Raw genomic sequence first — 22,913 nt, 5'->3', positions numbered from 1 at the left:
GAGACCAGACACTCTTCCAAAGCGTTCCAGGAGCCTCTCCGCACCCCTCACCGCACTGTCGGAGTCCTCCAGGAAGAGAAGGAGGTCGTCTGCGTATAGCGATATATAGTGGCGGTGCCCTCTAAAATCCAGCCCGCCGAAATGGTTGCCCAGTCTAGCCATAGCCGCCAAGGGCTCTATCGCTAATGCGAACAGCAGGGGGGATAGTGCACAACCCTGCCTGGTGCCGCGATCTACTTCAAACTGCTGCGAGACCAACGTACCCACTTTGACGCGTGCCTTCGCCGAGGAATAGAGCACTTTCGTCCAGTGTATGTACTTATCTCCCAGACCGAATCTCCGCATCACCTTGAACAGGTATTCCCATTCAAGGCTATCGAACGCCTTTTCAATGTCGATCGACAGTACTAGGGGCATCCGCGCCTCAGGCGGGGGATCATTTACCAGTCTAATCAACCGCCGGATGTTGTGGGTGGTATTGCGGGTGGGTATAAACCCAGATTGATCCTTGTGGATCAACTCTTGCATGTGGCGCAACAGTCTGGTCGCCAGGATGGTGCTGAGGATCTTGTAATCGGTAGTGAGCATTGACAGGGGCCGGTAGGACGCGGGGTCAGCGCTCTCTCTGCGTGGTTTTAATAGGGGGATCATTATGGCCTCTCGCATGGAGCGCGGGAGCCGTCCTCTGTCCCTGGCCTCATTGTAGACAGTTTGAAGCCGGGGAGCCAGCTGCTCCAGGTACTGACCGTAAAACTCTATGGGGAGGCCGTCTAGGCCCGGAGTTTTATTACGGGCCATCCGCTTTATAGCTCCTTTGATTTCCGCCAATTCGATTTGGCCACCTAGGGTGTCTGCATGCTCCTGGTCCAATCGTGGTAGACGCAACTCGTCCAGGTACGCCTCTACCTCTTCGCCCCGTGCTAGAAGCGCACTCTTGTACAAGCGCACATAATAGGACCGAAAGCCGTCCAAGATGGCTGGTTGCGTGGTACCTACACGGCCCTCCCCGTCCCGCAAAGCTAAGATGGGCTGACTGTGTCGAGTAGGATTCGCCAACCAGGCCAGCAGCGTCCCAGCCTTATCCCCCTCGGCGTGCGTTTTAGTCAGGTACGTTTTATAATCGAAGCTACGAAGCCGCTCGACTTCCACCGCCACTGCCTCGCGCGCCTCACAAAGCCTACCCTGCAGTTCGGGGCGGCCGGGGCGCGCCAGCTCGGCCTCTCTCAGCGCGCGTTCGGCTTTGTCTAGGTCATCCAGCAAGGACTTTCGTATCCCCGCATACTTCCCTATGCAATGGCCCCTCACCACGATCTTAAAGGCGTCCCATTCCGCTGCCCTGGAGGCCGCAGTGCCGACATTCTCAGCGAAGTAGTGCCCAATCCTTTCCCCGAGCGCCACCCGGAACGGTGGATCGTCTAACGTGTCCGGCCGCAGTCGCCACGACGGGATCTGCGGAACTTCGTTCATCCAGCCTAGCATCAGAAGTAGGGGGTTATGGTCGGAGACGGTGCGCGCTAAATATTCCGTCCCAGCCACCGCAGGGAGGACCGAAGAAGAACACAGGAAGGCGTCCAGTCGGACATGAAGGTCGTGGAGGCCGGAGTAGAACGAATAGTCCCTCTCCGCCGGGTGCTGAGCGCGCCAAGCGTCAGTCAGGCCCCATCTGTCTTGCCAATCCGACCTAGTTTTCGCCAGTCGGTGCATCGGGGACGCGGGCAGTGGCGGGTGCGACCTATCTAGTGCGGTATCTGCAATGGAATTGAAGTCACCCCCTAACAGCACCGGGCCCGCAAGGTAGCCAGCCAGCACACCTGAGAGACGCGCAAAGAAAGTCGCCTGGTCCACGTTAGGGGCATAGATGTTCCCTAGGACAATGTGCTTGCCCCTAAGTTTACCCTCCACCGCTACGTACCGCCCCTCCGGGTCTGCTATGTGTCGGGTTACCTGAAAGGGAGTCCCCGCCCGTATCCATATCAGTACCCCTCTAGCGAATGCAGAGTACGTGGTGTAGAACAGTTGGCCCCTCCATCGGCGCTGCAGGGCAATGCCCTCCTTCTTCGTAAGGTGGGTTTCCTGTAGGAACGCTATCTGAACCCCTCTACGGACCAAGTAGGCATGCACCTTATGCCGCCGTGCCATGGAGTGGAGCCCCCGCACATTCCAAGTCACACATTTCAACGATCCCGCATTAGCCATTGTCCCATATCGCACGGCATGTAACACAGGTAAACCAACCCCAGGGGCATACGGTGGCACTATCCCCTCCCCCCCATAACACTATCCCTATCCCCCCTCCCAGTACTTCGCCTTGAGCCCCCCCAACTACTCCAGGCCCCACCCCCCCCAGAACAGGACCTGACTTCACAAAAGCTGTTCCCATCCAAACTGTGCTCGAGCACCCGCGCTCTCGCAAACCCGCTAATCCGCAGTCTACACTACGGAGGCCTTAGGGGCCTTGTGGGGCGACGACTAGTCACACGAGTCCAGCCGCTGGCACTTCCCCCCCCCGCCCCACAATACACATGAGGCACACTAAAGTCCAAGCTTACTGTAGTCTGCTCCGGTGACTGTAGCTGCGGGCCCCGGCCGTCGTAGCACTGCAGGGGACACTGTTCCGACTCTCAGCTCTCGATGATCTCTTCCGATGTTTGCGGCGTAACCACCGGTCCCTTCGTGCTGCTTGAGTCCGAGTGCCCCGACTCCGAGTCTGTGCCCCGGTCCTCTGAGCCGGAGGCCCGTTCCGACGGGATCGACGCCGCGCCTGACAGGACCATCACCGCCTGCAACGCGGCCCTCCTGCCGTCCTCCGTCTGGGAGTCAGTCGGTCGTCTGGGCCCCCGCTTGCGCTCCCGGATCCTCCGCGATGCCCTCGCCGGCCGCTGTGGTTGGTGATCCATGGTGCCGCCGACCCTGGTCCCCGCTGCGTCCACCCTGTATGTGTCCCACCAGGACCATGCCTCCTCCGCCGTGTGGAAGAACAGCGTGTTACCGTCCGCTACCACTCTGAGCCTGGCCGGGAAGAGTAGCGAATATTGGAGGCCCACAGAGCGGAGTACTTTTTTGATAGGCAGAAAAGAGGCGCGCTGCTTTTGAGTCTCGAACGTGTAGTCCGGGAACAGCGTAACCTTGCTGTTTTCTACCTGGAAGGGGCCCGCATCCCTGGCCCGTTGCAACAGCCAGTCTCTGTCCTTGTAGTGCAGGAGTTTAATGATCACGGGGCGTGGTGGCTGACCCGGTCTAGGGGGTCTGGCAGGCACCCGGTGCGCGCGTTCCAGCGTGAAGAAGGGCGATAGGCCCTCCGGGGCCACGACCGTTCGCAGCCAACCGTCCAGGTAGCCCACCATGTCGGAACCCTCTACTTTTTCCGGAAGGCCTACGAGGCGCACATTATTGCGCCTGCTGCGATTTTCGGCATCCTCCGCTCTCCGTTCCAAGGCCTGTATCCGGTCCAACGCCTCTGTCAGCCGGCCCTCGACCGATTTTTGCGCCGGTATGAGGTCTGTTAGGGTGGACTCCGCAATCTTGACCCTGTCCGCCAACTTGCTGTGATCAGCCCGCAGGAGACCCAGCCCCGTCGCCACCTGTGCGATGTCTTGGTGTAGTGCGTCCTTCGTGGCCGCGATGGCCTCCAGGATACGGTCCTGCATCAGTTGTAGGTCCGTTGGGCTTTGCGGGGTTCCCGCAGGCACCCCCGTGGGGGGGCCCCCGTCACCCCGTCCCCCTTTTGGTTTTCCCATGGTGAGGCGCTATGCACGATCCAACTGTCCCCAGAGTTCCGAGGCTCACGGTATGCTCCTCCCGCCGAGACAACAGGCCACTGAGTGTGCACCCCCCAGCGGGGTCAGTCACCCAAGGGCCTCACGGCTGCGTCCCCTCGCTCCCACCGCAAGCTAAGGCTCAGGCCCGTCTCCTCGACCAGTTTGCCGCAGCTCTCCGGCCCGGGTCACAGCCCGCAGCGGGGTCAGGCGCAGTCTCAGGATTCCGCCGCAGTCAGCTTAACAAGCGGCCCAGGCAGGAAGTGCGGCGCCGCGCGCGGCGCCCGTAGCCAGAGCACAGGGTCGTGCCCGGTCCGCAGCGCGCCACGGACCACAGGGCCAGTCCTCCGGTCGCGCTGCCCCCAGTCCGCCAGGCAAGGCGCAGGACAATTGAAAGCACACCCCTGTCGCCGCAGGAGGGACTCCGGGGACCCAGCAGCCTCCAGGAGCGCACGGCCGCCCCGGTCCCCAGGGCAGGTATTCAGCGACTCCCGCAGGGGAGAGAAGGAGTAACGGCCGCCTCACCAGCCTCTCTCGGTCGATCGCCGCCCGCCTCCGTGGCAAGGGGACATGACTGCAGGTCACAGCTCCGGCCTCTCAATGTTCTACCACACCAGCGAGGCCCGGACCGACCACCGCATCTCCCCCTCAGATCATGTCGCAGGCCACACTACTTAGCTGCAGGGCAGCGGTCAATCCCCCAGCCACCAATGTCACCAAAGGAGCCCGGGCAGCTCACGGCACCCACATGTGAGCCAAAGTTCGGGCGGCCGCTGATGAAGATGCGCCGGGGGGGGGGGGGAGAAGGAGAGAAAGATGGCCTGCTCTGCGTGGAAGGGAGGAAGAAATGAGCAAATGGCGGCTCTCACAGCCCCTCCCCCCGTGGCCCGGCAGTGCCGCCGAACCCCAGCCTCAGCTCTGTGCAGGGGAGGCAGCCGCTGTACAAATCAGTCCAAATGCCCTCTTATCCGACCTCTCCCGTTGCGGAGGCACTCACTGCCCGATAATGTCCCGGTGGCTGGGCAGCTCAATCCCACCTCACCGCGTCCTCCGTCGCCTCCTCAGTCCAGGCCAGCCGCCGCACATCCTCTGCCGACCTCACATCGGTCGCTCCGCCGAGCCAGGGGGCAGAGAATAATCCCTCAGCCACCGTCGCCGCCACCTGAAGTCACCGGAGCAGTTCGGGCCCGCTACATCCACAGCGGGTGGGGCCAAGATCTCTGTGCGCCTCGCGGCTCCCCCGGAGTGCTGCAAACCACACACCCCGGCTCCTCTGTCGGCCGCTAAGTCACACTCCAGACAGGCGTGATCCCTCATTCACCAGCTGTCCCAGGCGCCCCAAAGTCACACCGGACATCGCTGTCGGTGTAGTGACGCTGCGGAGTCGTCTCAAGGATCCCCCGGGGGTCGGGAGAGTCAGGATATATGCAGGATTCAAAGCGGGCTGGACGGAGCTTGCTTAGCACACGTCCGCCATGCTGGCTAACCAAGCCACCCTCTATTATATGCTAATGATACGGTCCTAATGGGGTGCACCTCCAAAGCCCTGTGACTCTTAATATGGGGCTTTGTAGATTTTATGGCCCCTTTAGACTTGTGCACTAATTTAAAAAAATCTTTTATAATGGCTTGCGGGCCCGAGGAAGCACTTGCTAAATGTGATTGCTTTTGGCAATCAGAGTTTACAATGCACAAGCACTTTTCCCTATTTGGGGGAGGTTTTCACAGCAAACGTCTTGTAGACAGATCACATCTCATACTGCAGGAATAGTTTTTCAAAATCAATTAACACCGTATTTAGTCTCCCCCAAACCAGGAACTGGGGGTGGGCGTTTTACCTATTTAAAAAACAAAATTAAACCCAGTGTACTCCTGTAGCAACCTATGACGCGGAGGAACGGGCCATTTCAAATTGTAATAATATCCAGCAAGGAGAGAACAGGTTTTGCCGTAAACTCCTGGGAGGCCCAATCTCCTTGTACCAATAAGTGTGCCATACTGAACTAGCTGCATTATATCGAAGATTTCATAAGTGCACGCCCTGCCTTATTTTGGCTAGCCATATGGAAAAATAAAGCGGCGTCCCTCACCAGAGACATTATAACAGATTGCCTCAAATGTTAGAAAGGCATGGGAATCCCATGGCTAGTAGAGGTGAGAACTAGTTTATGCAGGATTAATTATGGCCATGTTTTTGATAGACCTAAAGAGCTAGACTGTGTAAATAAAAGAGATCTCCGAGCGGCCCTATACAGGTGTTATAGAGGGGACAGACTTGCTCGGGAGTCTAGCAAATCTGGTGTAGTCATGTTTTTGAACATGGAGTATGACCAACAACTGGCCAGCTATCTGACTAAACCCATGGGCCACTGGGAGCGCTGTCTTCTCTTTCGTCTAAGGGCAGGCACTGTGAAGTATTTGCTATGTTTCCCTCTGGGCTTTCAAAACTACCTTGATTTTGTTCCCTGCCCTTGTGACGGACACTCAGCTAAAACTCTATTACATTTTTTATTCTTTTGTAAGTATGACAAACAATATACTAAACAGTTTTTACTTCCTTTTTTTAGGAAGCACTCATAAATTAACCAAAGAGATGTATACAGGACACTTCTTAATTTAGGAGATGACAAACTAATATTTTGTCTGGAGTCCTATTTGAAAGCCGTTTGAGCACGTAACTCGATAAATACAGCATAATTGTATTTTTAATTGTTCTGTACTGTAGTAAAAAAAAAAATCTGTTTATGAACATTATGAATTTGTGTTTTGATGTATTATTTTATATGACTGTTCTTTTATGGATATGTTTTTATCCGAATAAAGTAATTAAAGAAAAAGAAAGAAGAGTTCTCCCTTTTTGAGTATGGAACTCATATGAATGCCTCTTGGAGGTGGTTTGACCATTGTAACCCCTTGCCATCGACTCTCGTCCTCCCTGTGTCCCTTACCTATAAAGTTGTTGACCAAAGGTGCATTGGGTACCTTGCTGATTTTGCATCATCTTGAGGAATGTTGTGAATATAATCATTGAATGTCCATAGTCAATAGTAGTTGGGAATTTGTATCAAATGTAAAGCTTTCTATAAAGGTTATAAAGTCAGTGCAGTCACATAAGTAGGAAGCTATAAGTGGTACAAAAAGCTTAATAGACATGCATTGGCATTGCCAATAGGTCTCGCTTTTGGGACCTTATAAGTATTTAGTTATGCAGCACAATATCATTGGTACAACAGCATCAACTGTTGGATGGCTAAACGCTTTTAAGGTACAAGGTTTAGCCATGCAACAGTTGATGTTGTTGCACCAAGGACATTGTGCTGCAAAACTAAATACTTATAAGGTCCCAAAAGCGAGACCTATTGGCTGTGCCAATGCTTGTTTTTAAGGAACCAATAGCCAGGCATAAGGAAAAGTTTTAAATGGAAAGTGTGCCCCCAGGCATGATTTGTGTTGTCTTCAAAGCAACAGGGAACAGAATGACCTCTCCAACCCCACCCCCCCCCTCCACCCCAGGCCTCTGTGAACTGGGTACAAAAAAGAGCAAAACTCGAACAGGCAGAGCTATTTCAATACACTTCAAACAGAACTTACACTCCAGTTAGATGAAGCCCTCCACCAATACACACACAAGAGGTTCCCGGTAGGAGGGTGGGGAGTGGGGGTTAGGAATGCATCAAACAGGCATACCCTAACAAAGAAACGGCTCTTCACTGCAGCCCTCCTGCCCCCGCCTGTCAAGCTAGGGCTTGCAAAATACCTCTAAAAAGATGCAAAGCGGAAACACTCAAACCTTCAAAAGCACTTGCGGAGCAAAGTAGACCCGCAAAACACATTTAACAGGAAACTTAAAAGCATTGCGAACATCACAGTTCCATTCAATCAAAAGTTGCGTTCTGAAGTATTAACAACAGCCATCAGTACCTCTAAGTAACAAAGCACACTTCAGTGCTTAAAAACAGTTCTCAAAATACACGGATGCAGCACCATGCACTCAGAAACCAAAGCAGGATTCTTTCAAATGAATTAAATGTTTAGCCACATGAACAGGAATGCCTACTTTTTCTTTTTAATCCCAAAGTGAAAGAAGATGCATCTCAAGCAAACATTTCCCCAAAAGAGAAAGTACAATAAAAGCTTACGGTAAAAGCGCTTCAACGCCCCTCTAGGGGATAGTAAGCGCTATATAAATACACTGAACAATTACAATTACAAACGTAAGCTCTTTACAGTTTTCTGGATACAACTCTGCGGGCCTGTGGTCTCGAAAGCAAGTGTATGTAGGGTTAAAAAAGAAGGAATTACCTTCAGGTCCAGAGGTTGCTGTTGTCCAGAGCTTTTGTTAGTGGGAAGCTGGGCAGAAAGGGAAGACTAAAGCCCTCACTCACCCTGGGAGCAAAGGGAAAAGGTAGAATCGCTTTCAAATTGGGCAGGGGGGGGGGCTACTGTATGGGAAGGAGTGAGCTGAACAAAAGGACAAGCCTCCTGCATTCTTCAAACTTTTCCAACTCGGAGGAGGCGGTGGGGGCTGGGAGCGGGGCTGCAGGAGGCGGTGGGTGCAGGCTCCGCCACAGAGTTGGTCGGCCGGGCCCTTTGTGCTGAGATGGGGCTGCTCAAGAAACGGCTGTGAACATTCTGAAATCTTTACTGAACTGTATTTTTTTTAGCAGTTTGGTGTAGCGCTGCACTGTCGATCAAATCACCCCTTGATCAATCACCAATTGGTCAAAAGTATCAAGCTTGCTGACTATGGCAAGCCTTGTACCTCCCCTGAGCATAATGAGAGCAAACTTTATTTCATCTTTCTTATGGTAGTGAAAATGTAATGGGGAGGGACTGCAAACTTGAAGAAACTAGCCACTAAGGTTTAAAAGTTTGCCCATTGCCTGTTGAACCTCTTCTGCTGCTCAGATCCGGCTGGGATTGGCCCTCTGTGATCAGCGGGTGGCCAGAGCTAAAGCCCTCTTATATCTCGGCCATAAACTAAAGCTTGCCAGGAGACGGTGCCTAGAGGCCCTACTATGTGATGAGATTCAAACCGGCAGCTCTAGACAACCCCATTCTTTGCACCTTTAGGGTTGGTTAAGCACCTTGAATGCTAGAGCGCTTTAGGCCTCCCATATGAGCCAACACACCTTAAAGTAATGCATCAAAAAGTGTGGACGTAGTCTTTCGCATCAGGCCCATATGGATGATTTAGTAAAACACATGCATGCTTGGGCTGTCATCCAATCTTATCAACTAGCGCTGCCCTGATCCTACCTGTCTTGCACGTATTCCAAATACAAGAAAGCAAGATTCATGGCCCTTGGACTTGGAGAACGGCCATTCCTTAAACACTTAGCCAGGTGGCACCGACCTTCGGAAACAACAACGTCTGGGGGTTGTATACTGTATAATGAATCCTTTGAACACATCGCCTGCAGCTGCCCAGTTCTACTTGAGGAACGAAAATCTCTTCTGAAGCGGGAATGGAACAAACTGAGTATTCATGCATGTGGGCGGGCCACTATTGGGCCCGTGACCCCGATAACACCACTCTGAACAACTTGTTGGTTAAGCTTGTCGCTTTCGCAGCTAAGAAGCTCTGCTGCCTGAGGGCCCCACTGAATGATTCCAGTCTAAGCACCCTGTCGGGGCCACCACTATAAAGGTGCATACAGTCTTTTGCGTCATCGGATGGTTTAAGAAAGATCTGTGAATGCCCTTGAGGTGAGAATTGTTTACCTTTTATTTGTGTGTCATCTTAATCATTGGATGACCCGAGGCTTAACCTCTCATCTGATCACGTCTGTGCCCATTTAAGAAATGTTATTGTATCTCTACTGTTATTTTAATCATTGCACTTTGCATTTAATCCTTATTAAATGTTTGTGCGCACCCCCTGTGGCCAAAGTTGCTGTTATTTCAGTGACGCCCTTGTGCCGCGTAAACTATGCCACTGACCAATCTCTTTATTGGCAATGCCACTGATCCCCTTACCTTGCACTCTGCGCTTTACTGTGGTCCCCCTCCTTGATTTATTGTGCCTTAAGCATCAGAATTGGGTGCGAATATCCGGACGATCTCTGATGGCCTATTGCTAGCAGATTCGATTTATAAAAAGTTGCCCCTATCGTTCTGATATTGCACTTTGTTTGATCCAATAAGCCTACTTATTGTTTTAACTCAATGCGGTTTTAACGTATTTGTAACTAGGAACAATGCTCTTGTTTCAGGTGTGTGTATAATAGTCTTTTTTTTACTTTTTAGTTGCTGACAAAAGTGGTCATTTTTATTGCATGTTGCACTTTGCTCCTATGAATAGGCTCGAAGCCTAGTCTATTGCGACTAGTTTGAGAGACACATGGGCTCATTCTTCACTAAGCATATGTGTCTATCACATGCCATGGCTCATTGTTACACTGAAAAATGTGTGGGTTTTTTCCCCTTGATCTGAACGTTTTTATTATGTGTCTGTTAAAATTTTACTGCTTTTTAATTAACCACACAAGAAATAATTTTCTGAGCTAAATCAAGAGCATAATTCTTGTTATGTTCTAGTAGTTTTGTGTAGTACACATTCTCTGAAGCTTCTTGACTCTCAGCAATCAGTGGCTACACAATATAACATTGATTCCCATCTGATCTAGCAAGCATGTTTTCAAGAAGTTTCCTAAAGTGAGAAAGTGGTGTTTCTACACATAAATGGTAGGAAGTTCATGTTTTTTTTGCAGCAATAAACAAGCATTGGCCGCGCGGCCATAAAAGTAACAGCCGCGCGGCTGTGAAAGCAAAAGTAATCGCGATCAAACCGAAAGTGATCGCGAGGACAGGACGCGCTGTGTGGTAAGCACGCGAGTGGTGCGTGTGCAGCAGTGATTGGCGGCTGCTCACATGAACGCAAGCGTTAGGCCAGCGAGGTCTGGTACCACTTTGGAAACCCGTATTCTAAATGTCACTCCGTGCAGCGCATGCGCTGGCTCAGGCGAGACCTAAAAAATATATTGACAGATGGTCTTGAAGATGGACCCACAAACGATTTGGTCAACCCTGGTGATGGTATCAATTTATGTTGAGATACTCCTAGTGTATCCTTCATCAGTTAATTGTTTTAGTGGGTGAACTATTTCTTTAGTGTAATGTGCAGGATTGGACAATTGCTACAATGCTTTCCGACAATAGGTGAATGTATCTATAATAACAATCAACCTGTACCTGCACCCCTAGCTAAGTGGGTTGTTAGTTAAGGCTGGTGAGAGCATGTTTTGTGTTTTCTACTTACATATATGTGGCATTACATACCTCAGCAAATATTACGGTAGGATAGCACAGCAGGATGTGTGCTCAATTATGGGTATTTTTATATTCCATTATGGGTATTTTTTTTACTGAAAATATGTCTAGTACTATGGATTTGTTGTATTATACTTTTTTCTGGCATTTATATGCGTTTGGGTTTATACATTAACGAGGATGCAATACTAAAAACCCATATTATTTTCTCTAGTTCTGTTATGTAGTCTTTCTCGTCGTGAGCAACTAAGTCAAAGGATTAGGCAGCTCCTATATTTATGCACAAACCTTCTTTTTTTTGCTTGACATACCCAGAATTATTTGTACCACAATTTTCAGGTTCCTAATGGCCTCTCAATATCATAACTATTGAGGGTGCATTTTTCCTGGGCAAGTCAAAGTGCATCTGCTAGAGTATCACACTACTAACCGCACCACGTCTTTGTCCTTCTCTTTATCGGCTACTCTCTGCATGGCATCATTTTAATCTCTACTGTCAAAGTTTTCCATATGCATGGATTGGTTGTTAATGAATTTTTCAGTGTATATTAGATTGTAAGCCAAACTCACCGCAGTCACTTCTGTGCAATTATTGAGTTTGACCTGCCCCAACTTTTGTTTCCATACACTTGAGTGTTTTGCTAATTTCTGCTTATTGTTGCCAGGCATTAATTAAAAAGCTTTGATATCTTTCCCAGTATTTACTAACATATCAAATCAAAGGGCATTTATAAAGCGCACAAATCACCCCAAAGTCTCATGACGCTTGCGGACAGCTCAGGGGTCAGCTTGAAAGGGGAGGACTAGTTAGTTGTCGAACAGCCATGTCTTCAGCTCTCTGCGAAAACAGTTATGATCAGTGATGTTACGGAGATGCGGGGGCAGTTTGTTCCAGAGAGCGGGTGCGAGAAAAGAGAATGACCTTCCTACATTTCTAATAGTACGGATTCTGAGAGGTGTAAGAAGTGATCTATTGCTGGATCTCAGAGTCCTGCAAGGCTGGTACCAGCTTAGCTTTTTGGCCCAATAACCCGGACCTCTACCGTACATATTTTTATGTGTTAAACAAAGGGTCTTAAAATGAATTCACTTCCTGACAGGGAGCCAGTGGAGGGATCTCAGATTTAGGGTCGAAGGGGATCTTGACTGGAGGTTGAGGACAAGCCTGGCTGCAGTGTTCTGCAGAACCTGAAGCCTGGAGAGAAGATCTTCATTTATTGAGGACAGCAGGGTATTTCCGTAATCCATATGGTTGATGATCAGTCCCTGGACTAGTGGTTTACTGGCTTCTATCGGAATCCATTTGAAGACTTTGCATAAGTTACGCATGATGCCAAAACATGTGCCAATTATATTGTTGACCTGATTTTTTCTTGATAATTGGTTATCCATTTGGATTCCTAAGTTCCGCACTGTCTGTCCTGGGACTGGGCAGGGGCTGAGATTTAAAGGCCACCAGTCATTAGACCAATGTTCGTGAGCGTTGCCAAACAGTACAATCTCTGTTTTGCCTCCGTTTAGTTGCAGATGATTTGTGCTCATCCACCTGTCAACATGTGACATGCAGTCTTTAATACATTTGGTATGTCTATTTTTCAGACTTTTCCTCTTCTTTTTGACTATCCTTTGCCTGCTAACTTTAAGTAGTAAGAGTTCTGCACTCATACACTCATCTGCTGACTCTTAGTCTTCCTTCTCAACTACCAAGTGTCCTGTCACTCTTATCCATTAGGTTGCTACTCACTGCATGCCCCTTGACCGTATACTGATGATGATCCCATGTAAATAACCACCTTCTTGGGGGGTCGTAACTTCAATAGACCTTCCACTGTGGACTGCTATAATCGGATTAAATCACAATGAATGAATATCTGCATCTTAAGCAACACATTAGGTTTTGTGTAATTTGTTACATAGACAAAGAGAGTGCAGCTGCCGTATACTTACATTTTTCTATGAGTGTTATCTTGCCATTTTTTGCACACCTGACCAAGGCACCACATCACTTGATTGTAGCACCTTACGATGATTTTTGAGGCTTAGGGGCCTATTTACAAGGTGGTTTGCATCACATTTGCACCACACAAGATGGTACAAGAGCAGTGAAAACCTTAGGATAGATGTATGAAACTAGGTAAGGCTACTTTGCATGGTCTAATGGCTCCATAACTCTGGAGTAAGATAACACAGCGCAAACCTCTTTGTTGCCTTACTCTGCCCTGGGTAGGTATTTATGATTTGGTGGCATCCCACTTCAATCTGTTTCCCTTTATCAGCAACATTGTTCTTTCTACAATTTCCTCAGGGTATGGCACAACATTTTAGCCAGCATCAGAGCTGCCCCGACCTCATGCAATTTAGACAGGATGTTCAGAATCAACATGGTAGACAGCACTACATATTAGCAGCACATATTAGGCAGCACGTCAAGCAACCTATGCACTCTTTCCCTACTGATGACGGAGAAATCCAGAAACACGTGTCTAGGGATACGCTAAGTAAATTATGGAATTGAGCCAAGTGAAATTTTGAACTTTGTCCTGTGCTAAGAAGAAAGAACTACACTGACCAAGATGCTTAGAGGTAATGACGCGGAGACGTGAAGTCAGCGTGCTCCCACCACCTTCCCACTACATATTAGCATGATGTCTCACCTCAGCGAAGATCCTGCTTCATTGTAAATGATCCTGAATTGTATCAGTTCCCTCGCAATGTTCAGCCATATGCTGTTGTTTATATAGGTTTGCATTTTACAAGCACCCACATATACATACATACATACATACACATATACATTTCCCTGTTAAAGAAATTAATTCTCTATGCTGCTTTTTAACATTTAGCTAAAAACAAATTTAGTCAGAATCTTTGGCCAATTGTCACTATGTCAAACAATCTTGTCTACGCCTTGGATCTTACATGTTAGGGCTTGCTGGTCTCTGGCACAAGGTGCAACGCCGCCTTGTTGCATAGCAGCCTTTAGCATACGGATGTTTGAATTAATTCCAGCTGCCTCTCATTAAGCAGATGCAAAGTGAGGACATCCCTACCCACCCATGTAATTTATGAACTAAGCTTGTTAACCATGCCCTGTGAACGTAGTCACCTCTAAGATTAGTTCTGATGAAAGCGTGCAGTGAAATTGGTGGAACAGGTTGGGTTTTAAGCCCTTCCTAAAGTATAGGAGTGGGAGGAGGGACCTCATGTGTTAGGCAGAAAAATGTGGGTACCTTAGAATTAGCCATAGTTGGCTAGCACTGAGGTTGCCAGAACAAAGCTACCTAATAGGTCATGGTAGGTTTTAGGACAACAGGTTACATGGATTCATGTACCTGCATCTTGGGTATTGTAGCATGCCAGCTACATTACTTTTAAATAATTAGTTAAAGGCATTGCAGTATGGCTGAATGGAGGACACAGGAGAGATTAGTAGACATATTTGATCAGAGATAATAGGAAGGGTTTATTAAGGTTCAGCAGATTGCAGATAATAAAGTCTTATTTTTGCACAACTTGGCCGGAGCCTGAGAGTTTCCTAATGTACAGAGCAAGAAGACTAATTTGAAAGCAGTCCTGCCTTTGAATAATGAGGTAGATATGAAACTTCAGAGGGTTAAAAGACTAGGAATGCTTGTACAAAGCAGAGATATATCTGATTTGACTGTAGTACCCAAGGTCGCATGCCTGAACCCAAGATGGCTGCTGCCAAGAACAAACAAGAAGCTGCATGAAGACGCGGCTGATCGGGTGCCTTTGATACTGGGACAGTCCCCTGAAGAGGAGATTACAACCGGTGAGCACAAGAGGAAAGAGCTTGAGGCCTGCAAAGGTGTGACCCATTTGAGACAAAACGGTAGGGAGGAGCAGGCGGCCATGAATGAAGTACCTGGGTCTGTCTGCAGGAGACAACAGCTGGGTGGTGGGGGCTCTAATATAATCTGAAATAAAGGTGTGGGGAGAATCGCATCACATGGGTCATGGGGAGCTAATCAGAAGGCTCAATATAACAGCGTCATCCTAGAGGGGGATCACAGATCTGCTTTGGATCTGGCCTCAAAAGTGGACAAGCTAATATAATCAGTCTCTCGACACTAAGCTTGCTTATGACCAAATTATATTTGAAACAGTGGAGAGGCAGAATGCATGTTTGTGAAAATAAGCAGACCCTTTTGCAATGATAGAAGCATGCTTGTTTACATAGCACAGAATCAGCTGGAGCATTTATGTGGCTATGCATACGCTAGTCAAGATGGCAAATAATATAAGTAATGAAAGAAGATCGACACTCTGTGGCTAGGTCCTTTTCGTCATCAGCTGGAGACTAGGAAGAGTGATAACATAGTGATTGATAAAACCTCAAAAGTGGCAGTCATGCAGTCGAACATAGACAAATACACAAAAGTAATAGCCTCAAACAAAACTTAAAGGCAACAAACAGACCACTCAAAACCGTGGACATCATGAAAGCGATATAAAAACCCATACAAGAACTGCACAACAGTAGAATCAAAGGTGGATGATGTGGCCTTTGGTGTTCAGACTTAGGGTGGGCAGTAAACTTCGTTCCGCCAACAGAGTTCACCCACTCTGCTTGGAATGAGGAGTTCTGCAAAAAACAAAACCTCTGTCATCCGCTGGCGGAGCGAAGTTAATAATACCGGTGTGCTGCAAACCGCAATTCTCACATAGCGCTCACCCTTGCATCTGTGCGCCATGACTTACAATGGACCGCCAGATAAACACCGTCTCCTTGGCCTGCTTCAACACACTCGGCCTGCTTCAAAAGACCTTCAGATGACTCCCCACCAAATCCAGGAAGACAGTCACCCAGGCCCACATCGGCAGCAGACTGGTCTACGGCAATGCACTCCACACCAGCGTCACCCAAAAACTCCAGAATGTCCAGAACACAGCAGCAAGACTAATCCTCAACATCCCCCCATTGTAGCCACATCACTCAACACCTCCGTGAACTCCACTGGCTCCCAGTCAACAGAAGAACAACCTTCAAACTCCTTACCCACGCATACAGAGCCCTTCACAACCCTGGACCCGCATACCTAAATCACAGCCTCACATTCCACATACCCAACAGACACCTCCGCTGTGGCCAGCTTTCTCTGGCTACTGTCCCACAAATATGTAAGACCAGAACCAGAGGAATGTCCTTCTCCTACCTCGTCTCCAAGACATGGAACACCCTGCCCATGCACCTCAGGACATCACCCTCGCTGACGCAATTCAGGAAGGAAATCAAGACCAGGCTCTTCGGATGAACTCAGTCTGATCCTCTGCACCCCCTCCCCCAAAGTGCACCCCCCCCAGCACCTTGAGACCCTCACGGGTGAGTAGCCATGCATTACAAATCCTGATTGAATGATTGACTCATCTGACACTTGTGTACCCATGCGCACTCCCAGCCTACTGAGAAAAGTGTATGGAAGTAGCTGGGACTGCATTGTGGAGCACTACAGGGCGAGAGAAGCAGAGCACGCAGAACTCCGGAGAACACCACCGGACCCGGGCTGCCAGAGGAGGACTTTGATTTCTTCTGAGTTTCGTTTCTTTCCTTTCCAGGTGCCTGTTAGTAGGACTGGACTGGGCTCTAACTGGGAGGTGCAGAATGGGACACCGCAAGGTGCTGACTGGCACAGTTACAGGGACCCCTGCTGTGCCTGCTACTCCTGGTGCACAGACATCAGTTACGTAAGTATCATGCACATGTGGCCCTGCTTTTGTTTAGGGGGGCGATATACATGTGGGGGCAGGCGGGCAACAATGGGGTGAGGGGTGCATACCTAGAGTTCTCAACTAGTCCAGTTGATATCCAGGTTCACTGATGATGCCGTCCCACAACAATTTGAACTTAGTTTATTAAGTAAAGTGTACTCTGCCCACTATCAGAACTCTGCGGAATTTTACAGAGTTTTTAAGTCCCTCCGCGTACTTCCGTGGAGTGAAACTCTGTGAGCTCCGCCCACCCCTGGTTCAGACAGACCTACAAAAGGGAATGGATAAAGTGATACAGGTGGAAAAAGCAGGCAGAAGAGACACAGGAGAGAGTAAATGAGTAAAGAGATAAAGTGCTACTTTGAAGGATCAAGGCACTAGAAACCAGATCAGAAGATAAGGAAGGAAGATCTTGTAGGAACAATATCAGTTTGGTAGGTCTACTCAAAAAGAGCAGAGGAAGAGTGCTAGAATTGTTCTTGAAGGACTTGAGTACCACTGCCCTGAGACCTAAGGGGCTGTATCCAGGTTTTCTGGGTAGAAAGAGTGCCAAGGATGCTGGAGGTGCCCCACCTACCAGGTATACCACCAGAACAATTTATTTTACACTAGTCAACTTTAAGGACAGCAATGTCAACCTGCAGGGGAAGCCAAAGACAAGAGAACTGTGACTAGAATACGCAACAATTATGTTGTTACCTGATTTCATGCTCCAAGTGCACAAGCAGCGCTAGTCCTTTGAAACGGTCAAGAAAAAATGTAGAGCTCTAAATCTGAAATGCAAACAATTCTGAATGGAAACAAGTCATTCTTCTTCCTCACAAATGACCAAGCATTAGATTGACTGGAAACATTGAATAAATGCAAAGGGACACAGTCCAGCCCTTTCTTTACACGTGGAGTACAGGTTGCAAAGATAGTAGCGATAATCTGGCGACCATATACCATGATGAACAGACTACACTGTGATGAGGTGATATATCTGGTAGGACCGGGATGGACAGTTCCACAGTGATTAAAAAGTTGATACAGCATTAAGGGGAACACTCCCTTCTCCTAACGTGGACCACAGAGGATCCAACCTGACATGAGTCTCCATAGAAACCCCTACATGGAAGCTGGATCAGCAAATCAAATGAATTTCTAATGTGACTATCATGTTTATAATGTCAAGAACATTGAGGTATAGCACCTCAAATGATACAGGACAAGAGTCACAGATTTCATACATCCTGTTCATGGTTGCAATGGCTTAAAAGAAGCCATGGTGCAGTTTAGTTTAATGTTGCTGTAATTAGAGTTAATTGCCAAAAGGGGAAGGAGACAATAGTGCAGACTGTCAAGGGGTGAAGACAACAAAATCTATCTACTTACACATGGATAGCGGGAAACATAAGAGTGTTATCCTGGAATGTATGGGGCTTAAACAACTTTACAAAAAGGGCTTAGGTAGGGGCCTAAGTGCGCAAATATGGAGTGTAGGTAACTTGCCAGCAGGAAAAGTGTGTTTCCTGGAGAAAGGTAAAAAAACAGGAGGGGAGTTACCCCAATGTGCACCACACAAAGGGACGGGGTATATGCAGAAGAAATAAACAAAGTGTCCCTATTGAAAAATGTATCGAAAACAGCTCAAGAGTATACACAGAGGACTGTTGTTTTCCTCACTGGCTAGAACTGCTGAGAACACTGTATGCTATCTGCACTTAAAGAGGCTCTTTGTGAAACTTATTAATTAAAACATATTCATTTATTATAAATCATAAAAGTTCATAACACAACACATTAAAACCATATATCTGTATACCTCCCTTAATGGGTTACACTCTATAACCTGCTAGATAAGGGAATGGTCCAGATCATTCAAAACACAAAGGATCCTGGAGAAAGACAAGCTTCAAAGACAGTGACGTATATCATGATAGTGGTGTAGGAATATCGATAACGCCATGAATACTGTTTGATGTGAATAAGATTTTAACGGTAAGAGGGATGATATATGCAATATTATACCAGACAGCAGAACAACATTAAAGATAAACGATTGGCCAGTGTGATGAGAGAAGTGGAAAAAAGTGACTTGGTGATGGCCGCTGCGTCACTAGACACGGAAAAACATTTGACCCAATAGCATGGCAGAAGTTGTTCGCAATACTCAGAACCATCCATTTTTGACCACCATACATAAAAACAGTGACTCTGTTATACATAAGGCCCATGGTAATGGTTAGAATGAATGCATGATATCAGAGGAATGAGGATTAGAAAGCGGCACACAGCAGAGGTGACTTTGATTTCCCAGGTTTGTGCTAGAAGTAGAGCCACTGGCACTTAGACTGTGAGGAACGCTGGATGGTTGGTTCATCCCGACCTAGGAACATGAACATGAGGTACCACTGAATGCCGATGACTTACTAGTGTAGCTGACAGACCCAACAGTATGTTTGAGGATACTCATACATGAATTACAATGGTTTGAACAGTCAAGGCTGCAAGTCAATAAGCAAAATTCGGTAATATTTTCAATCAATACATTATAGCAAACACCAATGGCGAGGCTCCCAAAAATTGAAACTGGAACTTGATTTCATTTGTGTATCTTTGATTAGAGTGACAAACTCGAGAGACAGATAGATGGAATTAAACCCATGCATGCTGTTAGTAGATGTACTGAGAAAATTAGACTATTAGATTTAGTTACCTTTATCAATGGCAGGCAGGATAGCCATCAATAATATATGGGTGCTATCCCAGGTGTCTGTATTTGTCTCAGTGCAGCAGCACTGTGTCCCACACGCTATCCTTAAAAACAAGCATTGGCATAGCCAATGGTCCTCGCCTTTGGGACCTTATAAGTGTTTAGCCACGCAACAGTTGTTGTTGCACCAAGGATATTGTGCTGGATAACTAAATACCTATAAGGTCCCAAAAGCGAGACCTATTGGCTATGCCAATGCTTGTTCCTTCTTGCACCATGTCTTAGTAAGTTCCCCTCTCCACTTCCATTTCACCCTTGCACCATCAGTAGAAATCTATGCCTCCACAAAGCCCTGCCCCTCTGTTGTTGCATGCCCCAACCCCAGAAGCCACCCCAAAAGGGCCGTTTCCCAGCAGCATGGGCTAAAGCACAGCCCACTTACATGAACCTGTGACCAAAGAAAGGGTTCATTTGTAAAGTCTCTTTAACTCCCTGCTTTTGCAACGAATGATTATGGTTTAATAGGACTATGCTTGGAAATTAGCAGCGTGTAGCTTGCTTCAGTCCTCATTACAAAACTGGATGGGTTTCCAACAGCTACATTCGTAATTTCTAACCGTTATAATAGTGTGAGATGACTATTTATCTAAGCTCGACCTGGTCCATTCCTGCAGTTGGTTGCCACATTGGCCAATAATGTTAAAAGCTAGACAAATGGTGACAACAGCAAAAGTGCAGATAGCGGGGGTGCCACACAAGGAGTGACACTTTAGTAATTAGGGTATCTCCGAGGTCCCTCATTCACCCACAGGAAGGTTACCTAAGGTTTCAATATCAGTCAAGCCCGATGCTGCTCTCATATATCTCACAAATAACAAGCCAAGTCAAAGTAAATTCTAACTACTCAAAAATTGCATTTTGCGCAACAAGATCGTCAAATTTTTTTTTATCTCTTTAGACTGCAACCTTTTCAGAAACGATTTAACTGACCAGGCTGAATGGAAGCATTTTGAGCACCAGACCACTGAAAAAAAAACCTTTCACCAGATGTAATATTTTGCAAATACTGCATCTGTGAAAGTAAACCCACCAATTAGCACCTATCTGGCTTGCATTAATTTGCACAAGTGCCCCCATTTGTGTTGGTAGCAGTTTCTGAGTCAGTCGCATTCTGCGGTTTCCTCCCGTGTTCTGGCAACATCGCTTATTTTCCAGACAGATTTAACTCTTAATGTATGTGCTGGCTAAGCCTCACTCCCAGAGGGCCCTGCTCTGACGAGAGGACTGAGGTGGGCACAGCTTTCAATACAGCCCCCTCACAAGCTGCAGGTATTATTCTTTGCCTGGGGACCAGCTTAACCTAACGCAACCATCTGGGTGGAAGTATAGAATTGGTTTTTACACAATGTTTGACTGCGGTTGTTCAGCGCCATGCCTGTTATAAAACAACTGGACAGATGATTGCAGCCCGCCCCACAAATGACAGGGCTGGAAGGAAATACTTCATAGTAGAGAGAGAGAACGTAGCTAATGAAATCGTTCATACATTAAGAAATTAGAGGAAAACTCAATAATGTGTCTTGCAGCTACAGAGGGGGGAGGGGTGATAGTTGTGTTTTTCCAATGGAGAAAGGACGAGGGAAAAAACATACTGTACCTGCTGTGCAAGAAACAAATAACTTTTTTTCTTCACAGATAACCACCATAGTAAGCATTTTTAAACACAAATCGTTAGTACCGAGGTTTAAACACGAAGATAAAAATAAGTTTGTCAGAGAAGGAGTGTCTGTATAACGTTTGTCTCCTGACATCAAAAAGGGGAGCTTCTGTTTTTAAAAAATTGCCAGGAAACAAAACCTTACTTGCCACTTGCATATCAACAATAGTCCTGGTCGTAGTCAATAAGCTTTATTCGGTTACAAACCATACAAGCACCACAACATGTAAAACGAAGCAATAAATATACATACAAAATAAAAAAGGTCAGTTATAAAGAAGACATTGTAAGAGGCCATAAACACTCAAATTTCGGTCAATTGCTCCTAACTTTCCTTAGTGTCATTGCAGTTTTTAAGAAACAGGCTATATTAAAAATAATATTTATTGAAAGGAGTTGTAAAACAAGCGTGCGCGCCTCGTGCAAGTAGGGGGTGGGGGGGAGTGCAGCCGAGAGCAGGCAACGTTTGCGGGAGCAAGCGCGATAATTGCTAACACATGGCGCCGCTCGCTCCCGCAAGGTAAATCGCCAAACGTGCACGCGTTGCCATTCAAAGCAATGCAACGCGTGCACGTTTTTGCCTGCAAAACTGGACCGATTTCTAAAGGTCTTTTTCCTAAGCAGCGCATGCGCGCTGCGTAGGCGAGACCTAAAAACAGTAAGAAAAGGAGCAGAAAAGAAAAATAGATGTACTGCAATGCACTTATGAATAAGGGGGACTAAAAGTCCCTCCTCTTGAGCCCTATTATCAAGATTTCTAATTAGAGTTTCAGGCTGGGTGGTGCAGTAGTGTATTTTGTTTTGGGGGGAATATATTGGCATGGGAAAAACAATAAAAATGATTACAAATGTGTATGTGGGATCCGGTACGCAAATGCTGAATCAACATGATTTTTGATGAACGAGTTTAATACGATGTATAGAAGTGTTGTTGTTTTTTTTTTTTAACGCCAATTGCCATGTTGGATAAAAAAAATATGCTATTCTGATTTGCATTCCTCTATTCACCCACACCCATCTGGTCCCCTGTGCATCTTTTCTCCCTAGAGCTCTGCAGAACGAAGTGAAGCTGATGGAATTTTCCTGTTGTGCTCCGATAGAAATTTCTAGTGTTCCCAACTGTAACATTTTGATCTAGAACTCAATTATTGGATGCTTCCTATGATTTATTTTACTACTCTGTTACATAAATTAATATTGGGGGAAGAGTCCGTGTTTAATTTGTTAAAGAAAGGGTGCTGGTGCCTGAAGCTCTGCTCAGAAGTCAGTTGCTGATGCAATTAAACTCAGTGCACCGAATACCAGGTCTGATAGTCTTTAATTCACTGCTTCCTCTTTTTGTGATAGTTTTGTTGCCTTTCTCTTCCTCCTTATTTCCGAGCTGTGTTTTTTTTCCTTATTGCGTGCGGTCAGGAAAATATATGTGTGGAAATAAGTGCTGGTGCCCAAAAAATTGTACCAGTGGGCTCCACTTGTTCTAATTAGGCATTAGGTAAGAGTGCTTTTTTGCGCGAAATCAACTTGAACCAGAACTACCCAAGGTAAATTTTGGTGTGGTCTGAATTTTGGGGTTTCCTAAATACACAGGGTACAGGGTTCTGCTTCCACAGGTCTACAGTGATGATGATAATATAGATAGATCCCTACTAGAGCATAGAGCGAGACAAAAAGAATTGACAGGAAAGATATATGAAAAGGCATACTCCCAAGGAGGGGGTGCACGCATCACACAACTGGCACTTCA

This window comes from Triturus cristatus, chromosome 1_2 (assembly GCF_964204655.1).
Source record: "Triturus cristatus chromosome 1_2, aTriCri1.1, whole genome shotgun sequence".
NCBI classification, from domain to species: Eukaryota; Metazoa; Chordata; class Amphibia; order Caudata; family Salamandridae; genus Triturus; species Triturus cristatus.
The sequence above is the reverse complement of the archived record's forward strand: the minus strand, read 5'-3'. Positions refer to the sequence as shown.